This window comes from Rattus norvegicus, chromosome 18 (assembly GCF_036323735.1).
Source record: "Rattus norvegicus strain BN/NHsdMcwi chromosome 18, GRCr8, whole genome shotgun sequence".
Classification (NCBI taxonomy): domain Eukaryota; kingdom Metazoa; phylum Chordata; class Mammalia; order Rodentia; family Muridae; genus Rattus; species Rattus norvegicus.
In genome coordinates this window covers 25532758-25550802 of record NC_086036.1, presented here as the reverse complement: position 1 = coordinate 25550802, position 18045 = coordinate 25532758, and the positions used below count along the sequence as shown (strand labels likewise).

The following is an 18045-nucleotide window of genomic DNA, read 5'->3' as shown; positions in this document are numbered from 1 at the left end:
GAAAAAAGATAGCATTTTCAGCAAATGGTGCTGGTTCAACTGGAGGTCAACATGTAGAAGAATGCAGATTGATCCATGCTTATCACCCTGTACAAAGCTTAAGTCCAAGTGGATCAAGGACCTCCACATCAAACCAGACACACTCAAACTAATAGAAGAAAAACTAGGGAAGCATCTGGAACACAAGGGCACTGGAAAAAATTTCCTGAACAAAACACCAATGGCTTATGCTCTAAGATCAAGAATCGACAAATGGGATCTCATAAAACTGCAAAGCTTCTGTAAGGCAAAGGACACTGTGGTTAGGACAAAACGGCAACCAACAGATTGGGAAAAGATCTTTACCAATCCTACAACAGATAGAGGCTTTATATCCAAAATATACAAAGAACTCAAGAAGTTAGACCGCAGGGAAACAAATAACCCTATTAAAAAATGGGGTTCAGAGCTAAACAAAGAATTCACAGGTGAGGAATGCCGAATGGCTGAGAAACACCTAAAGAAATGTTCAACATCTTTAGTCATAAGGGAAATGCAAATCAAAACAACCCTGAGATTTCACCTCACACCAGTGAGAATGGCTAAGATCAAAAACTCAGGTGACAGCAGATGCTGGCGAGGATGTGGAGAAAGAGGAACACTCCTCCATTGTTGGTGGGATTGCAGACTGGTAAAACCATTCTGGAAATCAGTCTGGAGGTTCCTCAGAAAACTGGACATTGAACTGCCTGAGGATCCAGCTATACCTCTCTTGGGCACATACCCAAAAGATGCCTCAACATATAAAAGAGACACGTGCTCCACTACGTTCATCGCAGCCTTATTTATAATAGCCAGAAACTGGAAAGAACCCAGATGCCCTTCAACAGAGGAATGGATACAGAAAATGTGGTACATCTACACAATGGAATATTACTCAGCTATCAAAAACAACGAGTTTATGAAATTCGTAGGCAAATGGTTGGAACTGGAAAATATCATCCTGAGTGAGCTAACCCAATCACAGAAAGACATACATGGTATGCACTCATTGATAAGTGGCTATTAGCCCAAATGCTTGAATTACCCTAGATCCCTAGAACAAAGGAAACTCAAGACGGATGATCAAAATGTGAATGCTTCACTCCTTCTTTAAAAGGGGAACAAGAATACACTTGGCAGGAAGGGAGAGGCAAAGATTAAAACAGAGACTGAAGGAATACCCATTCAGAGCCTGCCCCACATGTGGCCCATACATATACAGCCACCCAATTAGACAAGATGGATGAAGCAAAGAAGTGCAGACCGACAGGAGCCGGATGTAGATCGCTCCTGAGAGACACAGCCAGAATACAGCAAATACAGAGGCGAATGCCAGCAGCAAACCACTGAATTGAGAATAGGACCCCCGTTGAAGGAATCAGAGAAAGAACTGGAAGAGCTTGAAGGGGCTCGAGACCCCAAAAGTACAACAATGCCAAGCAACCAGAGCTTCCAGGGACTAAGCCACTACCTAAAGACTATACATGGACTGACCCTGGACTCTGACCTCATAGGTAGCAATGAATATCCTAGTAAGAGCACCAGTGGAAGGGGAAGCCCTGGGTCCTGCTAAGACTGAACCCCCAGTGAACTAGACTGTTGGGGGGAGGGCGGCAATGGGGGGAGGGTTGGGAGGGGAACACCCATAAGGAAGGGGAGGGGGGAGGGGGATGTTTGCCCGGATACTGGGAAAGGGAATAACACTCGAAATGTATATAAGAAATACTCAAGTTAATAAAAAAAAATGCACCAAGCTTATGAAGTCTCAAACAAGACTTTAATTTCCTGGACATACTCCTGTCAAATGAACTTACTTCCTGTATACCACTTTTGCAAACTGGCCTTCTATTTCCCTTCATTTGACTTAGATTGGCTACGAGACCTAGAGAAGGATGGGGAAGGCTCGTGATTTCTCTCACGAGACAGAGACCTTTCTCTTCTCCTTTCTCTAGAAAGTGAGCTGCTCCAGCTTCAGGAAAAACTTCTCTTTCTTGGGGGTCTGAGCTGAGGTGGAGGACTCCTCCTGCGGTGATCATCTTGAGGATGACGACCTCAAGAGGGAGGTAGGCCATGATTCCGACTTCTCTTTTCACCGTTGGACAGTTCCACTCTTACATATATAGTGTTCTTCCATCTAGCTCTTGGACAGCATCAGCAGCATCTCCGGGATCCTCAAATTCGATGAGAGCAAAGCCAGGAGTGTGTCAAGGCAACCAACACACTTCGGAGCGGTCCACAATAGCCAAAGGTCTGTTCGAATTCAGTCTTGCCCCAATTTTTTCTAAGATTACCTACATAAACCTTACAGTCCAAGGGACAGGAATCACGATGCATTTCACGATCCTGGATTTAAAAGACCTGAGCTCAAACCGTAACACTCCGATAGGCCCACCCACTTCTCTCTAACTTTGCTCTTATAGATGCTCTCAGTAACGCGGCATCCATGAAATGGCCGAAAGGGTTATTTTTATTGTATTATTGGTTGAGAGATGTTCCCAGCTGCCTTTTCTTGTGAATGCTTAGGGTAGTACCAGTATCTACCCGTTCCTAATGAACACGTGGTCTCCCACCCTTGAAGACAGTGGGTGGTGCTGACTTTCTTCTTTAGGACAGCCTTACCAGGGGAGATACCCAACACATTTAAGGAACTTTTATAGCAAGCAAAACAACACACACACAATGAATCTAATATACCCAGCTTAAGAATGGGTAATGACTTAGAAGGGTCAAATTCACATAGAAATATAAGGCAGTGGGTAGATTAGAGGCAGAAGAGAGGTTTCTTCCTGTTTAGGACCTCGAACACTGGAGGGTTAAGGCAGGGTTGGCCTAGGGCAGCGTATTTCCTTCCACATCATGGATATATGAACTGGTCGGGATTCACATCTCAGCAATCTAGGGCAACTGATGATCTGGATTGGGGGCCTGGGTCTACTGAGATATTCCCATCCAGTTCCACTTCCTTGAAAAAAAAATGATTACAGATAATCCAGTAATCGGTAAGTTTCACATTGTATGGGGCATGTGTCCATCCTGGTCTCAGTAGTGCATAGGACAGAAAATCTCTACCTGTAAGACAGAATGGAGAAAACCATCCCTCTTCCCAAGGCATTTATGTCGTCGTTAAGGATTAACTCTCATCAAGAAAGGAAGAGAGAAATCAGTCTAGTGTGCATGCGCTTTCCCGGTCCCGAATGCTCCTATCAGTGTGTGTGCTTGCCATCGCACCGGCTCCTTCTCTGAGGTAATCTACATGGCTATTTTCCCAGTGCTTCAGACGTAGGACTTGGAGGTTCTGATGGAGACAGGGTGGTTCAGGTGGCATTTGCAGGACGGCTGTGCTGGTGAGGATGGGAGTGCGGGCCGGGCAGAGATGCTCCCACAACAAAGCCTGGGCCTAAATTTAAAGCTCCAAGTTTAGGGCCTTGTTTTAACTTGTATGATAAAAGAAATAATTAACATCTACCGAGGCACAAAGAACACTGACAGTGGGTAGCCATAAATGAAAGAAGGCAATTTTTTTAAAATTACCGACTACAGAAATGTATAGGCTGTCTATTATGTGAAATTAATACACAGCACAATGAGCCTTGTTCATATGTCAGATTAATTTAGCACCTGGACACTTGCACGTCAATCTGAATAGAATTTTACACAGTTCAGGTTTCCAGATCTCTTGCTTTGGTAGCTCATTGTCCGTCTAGAACAAAATATGGTGTGAGAGGGCCTGGGAACACTGCTCAGTAGCTAAGATTGTCTGAGTCTGGATGAAGAGCTGACCAGAATAGATTTGGGGGAGGTGAGGGTCCATTTAATTCACAGGTTATGGTCTATGATCTTGCAGAGTTAAGGCAGGACCTCAGCACAGGAACTTGGAGGCAGGGACTGAAGCAGACAGGGAGGGACTGAGGCAGACAGGGAGGGACTGAGGCAGACAGGGAGGGACTGAGGCAGACAGGGAGGGACTGAAGCAGACAGGGAGGGACTGAGGCAGACAGGGAGGGACTGAGGCAGACAGGGAGGGACTGAGGCAGACAGGGAGGGACTGAGGCAGACAGGGAGGGACTGAGGCAGACAGGGAGGAACAGTGCATACAGGCTTGTTTCTAGGCTCACAATTCAGCTACCATTTTTTATGCAGCCCTGTGCTTCCTGTCCAGGTGGCACTGTACTCCTCTATTAATTAGCAATCAGGAAAATGCCACGGGCTAATCTGATAGTGGCCATTCCTCAGCTGAGGTGTCCCCTTCCCATGTGTCTCTAGTTTAGCCAAGCTGACAAAAACTAATGAACACAACTAATTGCTCGTTAGTTTGAACAAACAGATCACTATTAAACCATAATGTTTTCCTTCCTTTTTATTTCTGAGATCTCACATTTATACCACGATGTAAAACACAGTTCAACTCAAGAGATCTCATGGTCTTTAAAAAAAACCGTTTGAACACTTCAAAAGGTCAAGGTCTTTTTTTGAAAAATCAGAAATCACTGTGGGCTCCTGTATAATCCAAAATTAGTTACGTATTTTCTTATTCCAAGATCTTATTTGGGATAGAATTAGAAACAAATCAAAGCAAAATCAGGACCCATCAGTGTGAGAAGCCCAGTGTCTGAAGTCTGGAACTCAGCTATGATCTTCTGGGCTCTGAAGGGCTTGGCAGTCCCACGTCTTCAGCCCGACACCCACACACAGAGCCCGTGTCTCAGCTCAACCTGGCTGCACTTCTCACTGCTTCTGTCCTTGGTGGTTGTTTCTCGGTCCTGGCATCTCCAAGATACTGGGGTCCCCACTGGAACTGAGACTGGCTTCACTTTCACCAACTGTTTCTTGTGGATTTTTCAGGGACTCCAACTCTACCATTGGTGCTAAACCTAAGAGTCCCTCTGCAACCCTTCTTCACTCCTGGGGTTTCCATTGTAAGTGCTCCTCCATCAATGGCTTCCTGGCCTCTCTGCAGGGACTCCCAACCCGCCACATGGTGCCAAGCCTCAGCCGTTCTCCATGACCGCTTCATGCCTTCAAAACTGGTACTGTGTGAGACTTACCTGTTGTCAGGCATGGCTTGAAACACAGCATTGGCACCTTCTGGAGCACAGCTTCTGTGTGCTGACACAGAAAGACTTCCCAGACGGTTTCACCTCACTGATGCCAGTCTCTTACTAGTCACGGCTGATTCTTCAGTCCCAGCTAACCCCCATCCATTATCTCAGTGAACCAAAGGTTTGGCTTTCACAAATTTTTAATTCAAATACAGCATACAAATGACCCTGATAGGCTCTTTGCTTCCCTCTGAAACACCTGGCTTCCGTTGCCTCCATTTCTCTCAGCATTCTTACTGTCTCTGCTTCTACAGCATCTCAGTAGGCTTCAAGCACCCAAAAGCTTCTCCAGCCTGAAGCTCACCAAACCTCCACTTTTCTTCCATAAAACAACCCAAGGTATAAAGACAACATGGTTAGGTCCATCAGAGAAACACACAGTGGTTCTAGTACCGATTTCTGCTTCAGTTTGCCTTCTGTTGCCGTAATACAACACTGACCAAAACAACTTGTGAGGAAAGGGTTTATTTGGCTAATAGCCCATCCTTAAGAGAAGCCAAGGGCAGGAAGTTGGGGGCAGGAATTGAAGACTGTGGAGGAGCAGTGCTTGCTGGTTTGCTCTCAGGCTCCTCTTCAGGTCCCTTTATTTCTGCAAACGCAAGGCTAGGTTTGCCACATCCCTACATCTCCTGGGCTAAGTCCTTCTCCATCAACTAACAGTCAAGAGACACGTTCCACGGGCCAGTCTCACGGGAACCACGGGTCAGTCTCACGGAAACGGTTTCTAAGTTGCAGGTCCGTTATTCCAGGGGTCTTGAGTTTGTGCCAAGTTGACAAAAGCTAACCAGCACAGAGTGTTTGCTGCACTCCCAGGGGACACACGTTCAGCCCCCAGCACCTGTGTAAGGCTGCTTACAGCTACCTGCAACTCCATGTGCAGGGGCTTCAATTTCTCCTTCTGTCCTCTGCAGGCACCCACATGCTTGTTGCATATACACACATTCACACACACATTCACACACACACACACACACACACTCACACACACTCACACACACATTCACACACATACACATATACACACATTCACACATACATACACATACACACATACACAAACACACACATACATACACATACACAAACACACACATACATATACACACACATTCACATACACACACATTCACACACACATTCACACACACATTCACACACACATTCACACACACATTCACATACACACACACTCACACACACATACACATACACACACATTCACACACACACTCACACACATTCACATACACACACACTCACACACACATTCACACACACATTCACACACATTCACATACACACACATTCACACACACATTCACACACACACTCACACACATTCACATACACACACTCACACACACATTCACACACACTCACACACACATTCACACACACATGCACGCACTCTCACACACACACACACACACAAATAAAATAAAAATAATCTTAAAAGCACAGACAACACTTGCCGACAGTATAGACTGTCCACTTATATAATCGCTCATGATGTTTGGATTGCTATCTCATAAATAATACTGACATTTAAAACTATTTTGGTGTTGACATGGAAAGAGAATATTTCGCTGACATTTCCAGGCTGCAACAATTGGCATATTGTTCTAATTGCCTTAGCTGCCTTTCCTAAAGAAAACATATTTGTTTCCAGGACGGGACAGTCCTGGCACAACTATAATTTCCTAATGTTAAGCTGAGAAGGAATTTAATCAGAGCATTTTAATTTTGGCAGCTTCAAGAGTTCTCCTGTGTCTTCAGCAAACACTGACTAGAGAACTGGCTTTCCTGGTCACAGAGACTCCATGCAAGCAATGCTCAGACAGAACAGCAAAAGCAAGCAGAGTACAGCAGGGATTAACAAAAGGCACTCAGGGGGGCCTTCCTTCCCCCTCGATGATTCCAGTCCTAGGCTTGGCATTGCTTCCAAGTGATAGAATGGTCGTCTACATTTTGATTTTGAGATAGAAAAAAATAAGGTACTGAAAAAATAAAAAAGGTAAACTTCTGTAGTTAAGGAAAGAAACTTGAAATTAGTATTTTGGGTGGGGGGAGTCAAAGGGGAACTGTAAAATACTACACAGCTTCTTCGTGCCACTAGAGCAGTGGTTCTCACCCTGTGGGTACGACCCCCTTGGGTTGCCCCAAGGTTCACAGGGTGTGCATATCAGATATTTATATTATAATCACAGCAAAATTACAGTTATAAAGTAGCAACGAAAATAATTTTGTGGTTGGGGGAGGGTCAGCACAACAGGTGCAGCTGTACGAAAGGTTCATGGCTGAAAGGAAGGTTGAGAACCATTGCTCTATGGCTAGTATCTGACTAGAGCTGTGGCTCTGCCTGTCTGCAGCTTTCTGTGCCTCTGCTTCCTTCTTCCCCCTTCCCTTGAAGGAAGGAGTCCTTCCAAATTCTTGGCAGCCTTGTTGATCTGCTGTGCAACCAAGGACTTTTGTGTGTTTGAATTCCTAATTGTAAACATTGTGACAAGCATTGGCTGGGGGCTGCAGAGTTGGCGTGATGTCATAGAAAATAATTTCCTTTGTTTTAGTTTAAGAGGTTTCCAAGTTTCCCTGCAGCGTTCTGGCTTTTATCTCAAGTTCTGAGAGAGCCGTATACCAGATGTCAGAACTCAGACATTGTCTCTGCCTTCTAAGGACCTGGCCCAGGCTGACCTGGGTTGCCTCTCTTCATGGGCCGAATGGAAGACTCTTGAATAACACTCCATTTCTTGAGGCCAGTGGACGGTTTTCTTCCTGTCTTTTTCTTCACTTTTTGTCTGAGGCAGTGAATGGTTTCTTTCCTTCCACAATAGCACAGAAGTGAACCCCCAGCACCATTATTTCTTTCAGATTATTTTCAGAGACGGGGTGTTGTCAACCTTGATTTATTTTATCTTTTACAAACATGCAGGTATAGACTGAGTATGACGTCAGTTAGTGGCAGACTCTAAAACAAAACTTGTTTACGAGTGCCTGTTAGCCCCTAGGAAGAAGAGCACGATCCATTACTAAGCTTTTCTTGAAATTTCTAGGAACAAATAACACATTGCATGCCAACCTTCTCTGTCCTGATTAAGGTCAGGAAAACTGACTCTTTCACAGGTGGCTTCTTTGACAAGATGTCGCAGCAGATGTGGGAGGAACAGTCGTGGCTATTGTAGGTCTCAGGTGCTGAAAGTGTACTTTGCAAGCCTCCAGGCTTAGCCCACTCCTCACAGACATTTTGGTTTTTAATTTACAAGCCAGGCAGAGGGACCTTTCCTAGTGAAGGCTTACTTGATCCTTAGAATATCTTTTCTTCTTTCAGAATCTCCTCCCAACCCTTCAGTTGCCCTCAGGTCTGACTTAGAGGTCTCTCTTGTGCATCTCAAACAGGTTTGCACTGAACCACACTGTCTGGGGTCCCTCACTGTCTTAGTTACTGTGAGAAAACACTGGGACCCAAAGCAACTCAGAAGAGAAGGATTTATTTTGGCTATGGTTCTAGAGTTCATCGCGGTGGGGGAGGCTTGGCAACTGTCGGGAGCAGGAAGCTTACTGATCACTTTTCCATCCATGCCTAAGAAGAAAGAAGAGGAAGAAGGAGAAGGGGGAGAGAGAGCAGCAAGGCCTCACCTCCTGAAGGCGAGGCTTCTGTGACCATCTCGAACAGCATTGCCAATAGGAAAACAAATGTTCAAACACATCAGCCCTTGGGATACAGTTACCTGGACCCAGGGGGGCATTTGCGTCCCACGTTCATTTATTTACGTGTTTCTTTGGCCAAGTTGCATAAAGTTCTTGTGATCAAAGACCAGTCTGTTTCTTTTCATATTCTATAGCCTCAGGTACTCGGTGTACATTAGTTTAAAAAGGGGTGGTGGTGATGTTTTGTATGGATGAAATGTTATTATGATTATAATTATTGTCATATGACATATAAACATACGTGACAAATAGATTCACAGTTCAAAGAGAATTGAATGGTAGACAAAAATGGGTCACCAACAAGGGCCGGGTTCAGTGTCCCTATGGTGATCCTATTACCATATCACCTATCACTGATGTTCTCTGGTTCAACCATCTTCATTTTACCGCTGAAGTCTTTAGCCCTCCCTTAACCTCCCTGGCTTCCTCCTCCACCTCATTTTAGCTCTAGATAATACTTTTCTCATACCCACAAATGAAGCGGCTGTTGGAAAGCTCACTTCTGAATGGCCCCACCTCACTTTGAATTCGGGCCACCAACCTTCTCTTGATGTGGCCGTCAATCATTTTATATGTCCTTAACCCACTTCTTTCTCAGATCTTGGGCGACTATGTTTTTCCTCTCTCTCCTGAAGTAGTGTTGTTTCTCCCTTATTTTTGGTGTCACTTGATGATCTGTTTCCCTCTCCAGTGGGAAGATGTAAAGGACTCTGACTTCCACAGTGTCCCTAGAGTGGATTATTTATGATCAGGCAGATGGTCGCCCTTACATGTGGGTCCTACCTCTTCCATTTCCTCAAGTACAGTCCAGAGATTCTGGAATTTCTTATAAAGTCTTATCTTACACTCTGCCATGTTATATTCATATATATATATATATATATATGCATAGCGTGTCATTATTTCTACTTTTAAAAATACCCCCTCATTTGGGAAAGGCAGTCTAGTGATTAGCCCAGCTCAGGATAAATCTCAAGGGGAGGCTCTAAGGCCTGGCACTATTACTGATGCTATGGTGTATTTACAGACAGGGGCCTGGCATAGCTCTCCTCTGAGAGGCCCAACAAGCAGCTGACTGAGACAGATGCAGATACTTACACCCAGCCATTGGACTGAAGTCAGGGGCTGCTGTGGTTGAATTAGGGGAAGGCTGGAAGCAGTTGAGGAGGAGGGTGACCCCATAGGAAGACCAGCAGTCTCAACTAACCTGGACCACTGAGATTTCTTAGACACTAAGCCACCAACCAGGTAGCATACACAAATTGGTCGGGGGCCCTCAACACATATACAGCAGAGGACTGCCTGGAATGCCTAGCCCTTGAGAGAGTGGACGCCCTAGGGGGTGGGGAGGCCTGTCAGGGGAGGGGACCTTCTCTTGGAGACAGGGGGAGGAGGAATGGGATGAGGAACTGAAAGGGCGGACCAGGAGGGGGACAACGCCTGGACTGTAAGAAAGTAAAAGTAATAAAAATACCCCTCATTAAATCTTCAGTTCTTTGTAGCAACTCTCCAACACGCTTTATTATCTCTTAGTATTAGATATTATGTATTATTTACCCTTTCTGTGAAACATGATTTTGCCCTGATGAGGTAACCTATATGAAAACCCTGCCCTGTTTCATTTGAAACACAGGCCAGACCTCACAGCGGCCAGAAGACCCAGCATGTTTTGTACTTCATCCCTCCTTATCATCTCCTCTTGCAGTCTCTGCCCCAACGCCCCTGACCTCTTTCCTTCTGCCAAATCCTAGTCCAGACCCTTCTTAGGGTTCCCAACTTTCCTAAGGGTTCTCAACCTTCCTTAGGGTTCCCACACCCTCCTTAGGGTTCCCGCACCTCCTTAGGGTTCCATGCTGGCTCTCTGTTCTCTGCAATCCTCTTCCTCCAGATACTTGCATGGCTGATTCTGTCACCTTCGAATGCTATGTTTTAATGAGGTCTGCCTAGGAAAAGACGAAATACTACTATCCTAACTTTGCTACAGCACTTCTGATCTTCCCAGCACCTTTTCTTTTCTTTTCTTTTCTTTTCTGTTTTTTTCTTTTTTCCAAGACAGGGTTTCTCTGGCTGTCCTGGAACTCAATCTGTAAACCAGGCTGGCCTCAAACTCACAGACATCCTCCTGCCCCTGCCTTCTGAGTGCTGGGATTAAAGGCGTGGGCCACCACCACTCAGCTCAGATTTTCTTCCTTTTTTACATTAAACTTTTACATTGTTCAGCACAGTTTGTTAATTTTGTGTTTGTGAAATATGTTGTTGATTGTTCTCCACAATAGAATACAAATGCCGGGACTGCAATACATTTTATTTATGATCTCCAATGTATCTTAAATAATTATCACAGCATAATACAAACTCTTTTAATACTTTTCTATATGTCTCCCTACTGCGTGTGTGTGCTCACGTGGAGGTCAGAGGTCAACGTTAGTTTTCTTCCTCAAGTATACACTCCCCATTATTATTTTAAGACATGTCTCTCACTGAACCTAGAGCCCTCTTTTAGGCTAAAAGGCTAGCCAGCAAGCTCCCCGGGCTCTTTGCTTCTTCCTCCTCAGTGTTAGAATTAAAGGTATAGGTCACTGTGACTATGTAGTGTTTCTGATTTGTTCAAATGTGAATATGCCAGGAATTGAACTCAGGTCAATCCCTCCAAGTGCAGCAAGCTCTTTTCTGGCTGAGCCATCTCCCTAGACCCTGTCTTGATTTTGAGACAGCCCTTGCTGAACTGAGCTTACTACATAGTGTAGGCTGGTCCCACTCTCCTCTCAGCATTCCCGACTTAGCCTCCTGAGTTCTGAGATTGCAGGCTAGAACCAGTAAATATTATTTTTTAAAGAATATCATAATTGCATAACTGAGTCATTACCAGTTGTTTGTGAAAAAATTAAGAGTTTTAGTCATGTGGAAACAATAAAATTATTGTTATCTTATTTTATTTTATTTTTTAAAATTGGACATTTTATTTATTTACATTTCAAATGTTATCCCCTTTCCCAGTTGCCCCTCTGCAAACACCCTATCCTCCCCTTACCCTACTTCTATGAGGGTGCTCCCCCCCACCCACTCCCACCTCACTGCCCTATCATTCCTTTACACTGGGACATCGAGCCTTCACAGGACCAAGGGCCTCCCCTCCCACTGATGCCAGATAAGGCCCCTTCAGATCCTTCATTTCTTCCCCTAACTCCTCCATTGTGGTCCCTGTGATCAGTCCGATGGTTGGCCTCCAGCATCCACATCTGTATTTGGCAGGATCTGGCAGAGCTCTCAGGAGACATATATGTCAGGCTCCTGTCAGCATGCACTTCTTGGCATCAGCAGTATTGTCTGGGTTTGGTGGCTGCATGTGGGATGGATCCCTAGGTGGGGCAGTCTCTGGATGGCCTTTCCTTCAGTCTTTGCTCCACTTTTTGTCCCTGAATTTCCTTCAGACAGGAGCAATTCTGGGTTAATATTTTGGAGATGGGTAGGTGACCCCATCCCTCAACAGGTGGGCCATGCCTAACCTCTGGATATGGTCTGGACAGGTTTTCCCTCAGTGTTGTGGGGTATTTCAGCTAATGTCATCCTCATGGGATCCTGGGAGGCTTTTGCTTTCCTGGCGTCTGGGACTTTCTGGTTGTTACCTCCAGTTCCCCAGCCCCCATTGCTCCGCATCTCTCTTCAATTTCCTGACCCTCTACATCTCCTCTATCTCCTCGCATACCTGATTCTGACCCTCATTTTCACCTCCCTCTCCTCTCTTCCTCCCAAGGCCCTCCAACCCTCTACTCCCCTTTGATTATTTTGTTCCCCCTTCTAAGTAGGACTGAACCATCCAATCTTTGTTCTTCCTTCCTCTTGAACTTCATGTGGTCCGTGAGTTGTATCCTGGGTATTCCAAATTCTTGCCTAATATCCACTTATCAGTGAGTACATACCTTGTGTGTGCTTTTATGACTGATGTTACCTCACTCAGGATGATATTTTCTAGATCCATCCATTTGCCTGCAAATTTCATGAAGTCATTGTTTTTAATAGCTGAGTAGTACTCCATTGTGTAGATGTACTACATTTTCTGTATCCTTCCTCTGTTGAGGGACTTTCCAGTTTCTGGCTATTATAAATATGGCTGCTGTGAACGTAGTGGATCATGTGTCTTTGTTACATGTTGGAACATCTTTTGCGTATATGCCCAGGAGTGGTATAGCTGAGTTCAGGTAGTGTAATGCCTAATTTTCTGAGGAACCTCCAGACTTATTTCCAGCATGTAGTCGCACCAGCAATGGAGGAGTGTTCTTCATTCTCCGTGTCCTTGTTAGCATCTGTTGTCACCTGAGCTTTTGATCTTAGCCATTCTGACTGGTGTGAGGTAGAATCTCAGGGTCTTCTTGATTTACATTTCCCTGATCACTAAGGATGTTGAACATTTCTTTTTTTAAATCTTTCTTTATTGGATATTCTTCTTACTTACATTTCAAATGTTATCCCCTTTCTGGATTTCCCTTCTGGAATCCCCCATCCCTTACCCCCTCCCCCTGCCTCTATGAGAGTATTCCCTCGCCCACCCACTCCCTCTCATCTCCCTACCCTGGTATTCTTCTACACTGGGAAATTGAGACTTCACAGAGCCAAGGGCCTCTCCTCTCATAGGTGCCTAAAAAGGTCATCCTCTGCTACATATGTGACTGGAGCCACGGGTCTCTCCATGTGTACTCTTTGGCTGGTGGTTTAGTCTCTGGGAGTTCTAGGGGGTCTGGTTGGTTGATATTGTTGTTCTTCCTATGGGGTTCAAAACCCATTCAGCTGCCTCAGGCCTTTTTCTAAATCCTCGATTGAGGGCTCCGTTTTTAGTCCAATGGTTGGTTGAGAGCATCTGACTCTGTATTTCTCAGGCTCTGGCAGAGCCTCCCAGGAGGCAGCTATATCAGGCTCCTGTCAGCATGAACTTCTTGGTATCCACAATATTGCCTGGGTTTGATGGGTGTATATGGGATGGATCCCCAGTTGGGGCAGTCTCTGGATGACTTTTCCCTCATTCTCTGCTCCACACTTTGTCTCTGTATTTCCTCCTGTGAATATTTTTGTTCTCCATTCTAAAAAGGACCGAAGCATCCACTCTTTGGTCTTGCAACTTATTGAGCTTCATGTAGTCTGTGGATTGAATCTTGGGTATTCCAAGCTTTTGGGCTAATATCCACTTATAAGTGAGTGCATACCATGTATGTTTTTTGTGATTGGGTTACCTCACTCAGGATGATATATTCTAGTTCCATCCATTTGCCTGAGAATTTCATGAAGTCATTGTTTTTAATAGCTGAGTAGTACTCCATTGTGTAGATGTACCACATTTTCTGTATCCTTCCTCTGTTGAAGGACATCTGGGTTCTTTCCAGTTTCTGGCTATTATAAATAAGGCTGCTATGAACGTAGTGGAGCATGTGCTCTTGTTATACGTTCCAGCATCTTTTGGCTTTATGCCTAGAAGTGATGTATCTGAGTCCTAAGGTAATACTATGACCAATTTTCTGAGGAACCTCCTGACTGATTTCCAGAGTGGTTGTACCAGCTTGCAATCCCATCAACAATAGGGGAGTGGTCCTCTTTCTCCACATCCTTGTCAGCATATGTTGTCACCTGAGTTATTTTATCTTAGCCCCTCTGACTGGTTTGAGGTGGAACTTAGGTTTGTTTTGATTTGCATCTCCCTGATGACTAAGGATGTTGAACATTTCTTTGCCATTCAATATTCCTGAGCTGAGAATTCTTTGTTTAGCTATGTGCCCTATTTTTTTTATTTGTTTCTCTAGAGTCTAACTTCTTGAGTTCTTTGTATATACTGTTTATTAGTCCTCTTTCAAATGTGGGATTGGTAAAGGTCTTTTTTCTATCTGTTGGTTGCTGTTTTGTCCTAATGACAATGTCCTTTGTCTAACAGAAGCTTTCCAATTTTATGAGGTCCTATTCGTTGATTCTTAATCTTAGAGCATATGCCATTGGTGTTCTTTTTAGGTAATTTCCCCAGTGCCCATGTGTTCATGGTTTCCCCCCACTTTTCTGTTAGATTGAGTGTATCTGGTTTTATGTAGAGGTCCTTGATTTACTTGTACTTTACTTTGTACAAGGTGATAAGAATGAATCGATTCGCATTCTTCTACATGCTGACCTCCAGTTGAACCAGTACCATTTATTGAAAATGCTGTCTTCTTTTCACTGGATGGTTTTAGCTTCTTTGTCAAAGATCAAGTGACCATAGGTGTGTGGGTTTATTTCTGGGTCTTCAATTCTATTTCATTGATCTACCTGCCTGTCTCTGTACTAATACCATGCAGTTTTTTTTTTTTTTTATCACTATTGCTCTGTAATGCAGCTTGAGGTCAGGGATGGTGATTCTCCCAGAAGTTCTTTTATTGTTGAGGATAGTTTTTACTGTCCTTTTTTTTTCTTCTTCCAAATGAATTTGCAAATTGCTTTTTCTATCTCTATGAAGAATTGAGTTGGAATTTTGAATCTGTAGATTGCCATTTTTACCATATTAATCCTGACAAACCATGAGCATGGGGGTTTCCATCTTCTGAGGTCTTCTTTGATTTCTTTCTTCAGAGTCTTGAAGTTCTTCTCAAACAGATCTTTCACTTGTTTGGTTAGAGTCACCCCAAGATATTTTATATTATATGTGACTATTATAAAGGGTGTCATTTCCCTAATTTCTTTCTCAGCTGTTTATCCTTTGAGTGGAGGAAGGTTACTGATTTGTTTGAGTTAATTTTATATCCAGCCACTTTGTTGAAGTTGTTTATCAGGTTTAGGAGTTTTCTGGTGGAATCTTTGGCATCACTTAAGTATGTTATCATGTCATCTGCAAATAGTGATATTTTGACTTCTTCCTTTCCAATTTGTATCCCTTTGACCTTTTTTTCTTGTCTAGTTACTCTGGCTAGGACTTTAAGTGCTATGTTGAATAAGTAGGGAGAGAGTGGGCAGCCTTGTCTAGTCCCTGATTTTAGTGGGATTGCTTCAAGTTTCTCTCCATTTAGTTTGATGTTGACTACTGGTGTTTGCAGTATATTGCCTTTACTATGTTTTTGTATGTGCCTTGAATTTCTGATCTTTATAAGAATTTTATCATGAAGGGGTGTTGAATTTTGTCAAATGCTTTCTCAGCATCTAACAAGATAATTGTGTGGGTTTTAAAAAATTTGTTTATATAGTGGATTACATTGATGGATTTCTGTGTATTGATCCATCCTTGCATCCCTGGGATGAAGCCTACTTGATCATGGTGAAAGATTGTTTAGATCTATTCTTGGATTTGGTTTATGAGAATTTTATTGAGTATTTTTACATCAATATTCATGAGGGAAATGGGTCTGACATTCTCTTTCTTCGTAGGGCCTTTCTGTGGCTTAGTTATAAAGTTTAGTTATAAGTATAATTGTGGCTTCAAGGAATGAATTGGGTAGTTTTTCTTCTGTTTCTATTTTGTGAAACAGTTTGAAGAGTATTGGTATTGGGTCTTCTTTGAAGGTCTGATAGAATTCTGTACTAAACCAAACCAATCTGCGCCTGGGTTTTTGTTGTTGTTGTTGTTATGAGACTTTTAGTGACTACATCTATTTCTTTTTTTTTTAATTAACTTGAGTATTTCTTATATACATTTCGAGTGTTATTCCCTTTCCCGGTTTCCGGGCAAACATCCTCCTCCCCCCTCCCCCACTACATCTATTTCTTTAGGAGTTATGGGACTGTTTAGATGGTTTATCTGATCCTCATTTAACTTTGGTGCTGGTATCTAGAAAATTTCCCATTTCATCCAGATTTTCCAGTTTTGTTGATTATAGGTTTTTGTAATTGAATCTGATGATGCTTTGAATTTCCTCAGTTTTTTTGTTGTTTCTCCCTTTTCATTTCTGATTTTGTTAATTTGGATACTGTCTCTGTGCCCTCTGTTAGTCTGGCTAAGGGTTTATTTGTCTTCTTGATTTTCTCCAAGAACCAGTTCCTGTGTTTTTTGATTCATCGTATAGTCCTCTTTGTTTCTACTTGGTTGATTTCAGCTCTGAATTTGATTATTTCCTACCTTCTCTTCCTCTTGAGTGTATTTGCTTCTTTGTGTTCTACACCTTTTAGGTGTGCTGTCAAGCTGCTCATGTATGCTCTCTCCTGTTTCTTTGTGGAGGCACTCAGAGCTATGAGTTTTCCTCTTAGCACAGCTTTCTTTGTGCCCATAAGTTTGGGTATGGTTGTGCCTTCATTTCCATTAAATTCTAAGAAGTCTTTAATTTCTTTCTCTATTTTTCCCTTGACCAAGTTGTCATTGAGTAGTGTGTTGTTCAGCTTCCACATGTATGTGGACTTTCTGTTGTTTTTGTTGTTATTAAAGACCAGTCTTAGTCCACGGTGATCTGATAAGATACATGAGATTATTTTTATCTTCTTGTATCTGTTGAGGCCTGTTTTGTGATTGATTATATCATCAGTTTTGGAGAATGTACCATGGGGTGCTAAGAAGAAGGTATATTCTTTTGTTTTAGGATGAAATGTTCTATAGATATCTGTTAAATCTCTTTGGTTGATAACTTCTGTTAGTTTCACTGTGTTTCTGTTTAGTTTCTGTTTTCATGATTTATCCCTTGATGATAGTGGTGTGTTGAAGTCTCCCACTATTATTGTGTGTGGTGCAATGTAAGCTTTCACCTTTAGTAAAGTTTCTTTCATGAATGTGTGTGCCCTTGCATTTGGAGCATACATAGATGTTCAGAATTGAGTGTTCATATTGGTAGATTTTTCCTTTGATGAGTGTGAAGAGTTCTTTGTATTTTTTGATAACTTTTGGTTGAAAGTCAATTTTATTTGACATTAGAATGGCTACTCTAGCTTGTTTCTTGGGACCATGTACTTGGATAATTTTTTCCAGCCTTTTATTCTGAGGTAGTTTCTGTCTTTGTTACTGAGCTACATTTCCTCTATGCAGTAAATCCTGGGTCCTGTTTACGTATCCAGTCTATTAGACATTGTCTTTTAATTGGACAATTAAATTGAGTCCATTGATGTTAAGAGATATCAAGGAATAGTGATTGTTGCTTCCTGTTATTATAGGGGGAATTATGTTTGTGTGGCTATCTTCTTTTGGGTTAGTTGAAAGAAGATTACTTTCTTGTTTTTGTTGGAGTTTTCTATCTATTATCCTCTGTAGGGCTGGATTTGTGGAAAGTTATTGTGTAGATTTGGTTTGTCATGT

General features: G+C 43.0%; 1 pseudogene; it reads right to left on the bottom strand.

The window, feature by feature from the left end:
• Positions 1 to 1866: 1866 nt before the first annotated feature.
• Srsf3-ps5 (serine and arginine rich splicing factor 3, pseudogene 5) lies at positions 1867 to 2355 on the bottom strand (annotated as a pseudogene).
• Positions 2356 to 18045: the final 15690 nt, after the last annotated feature.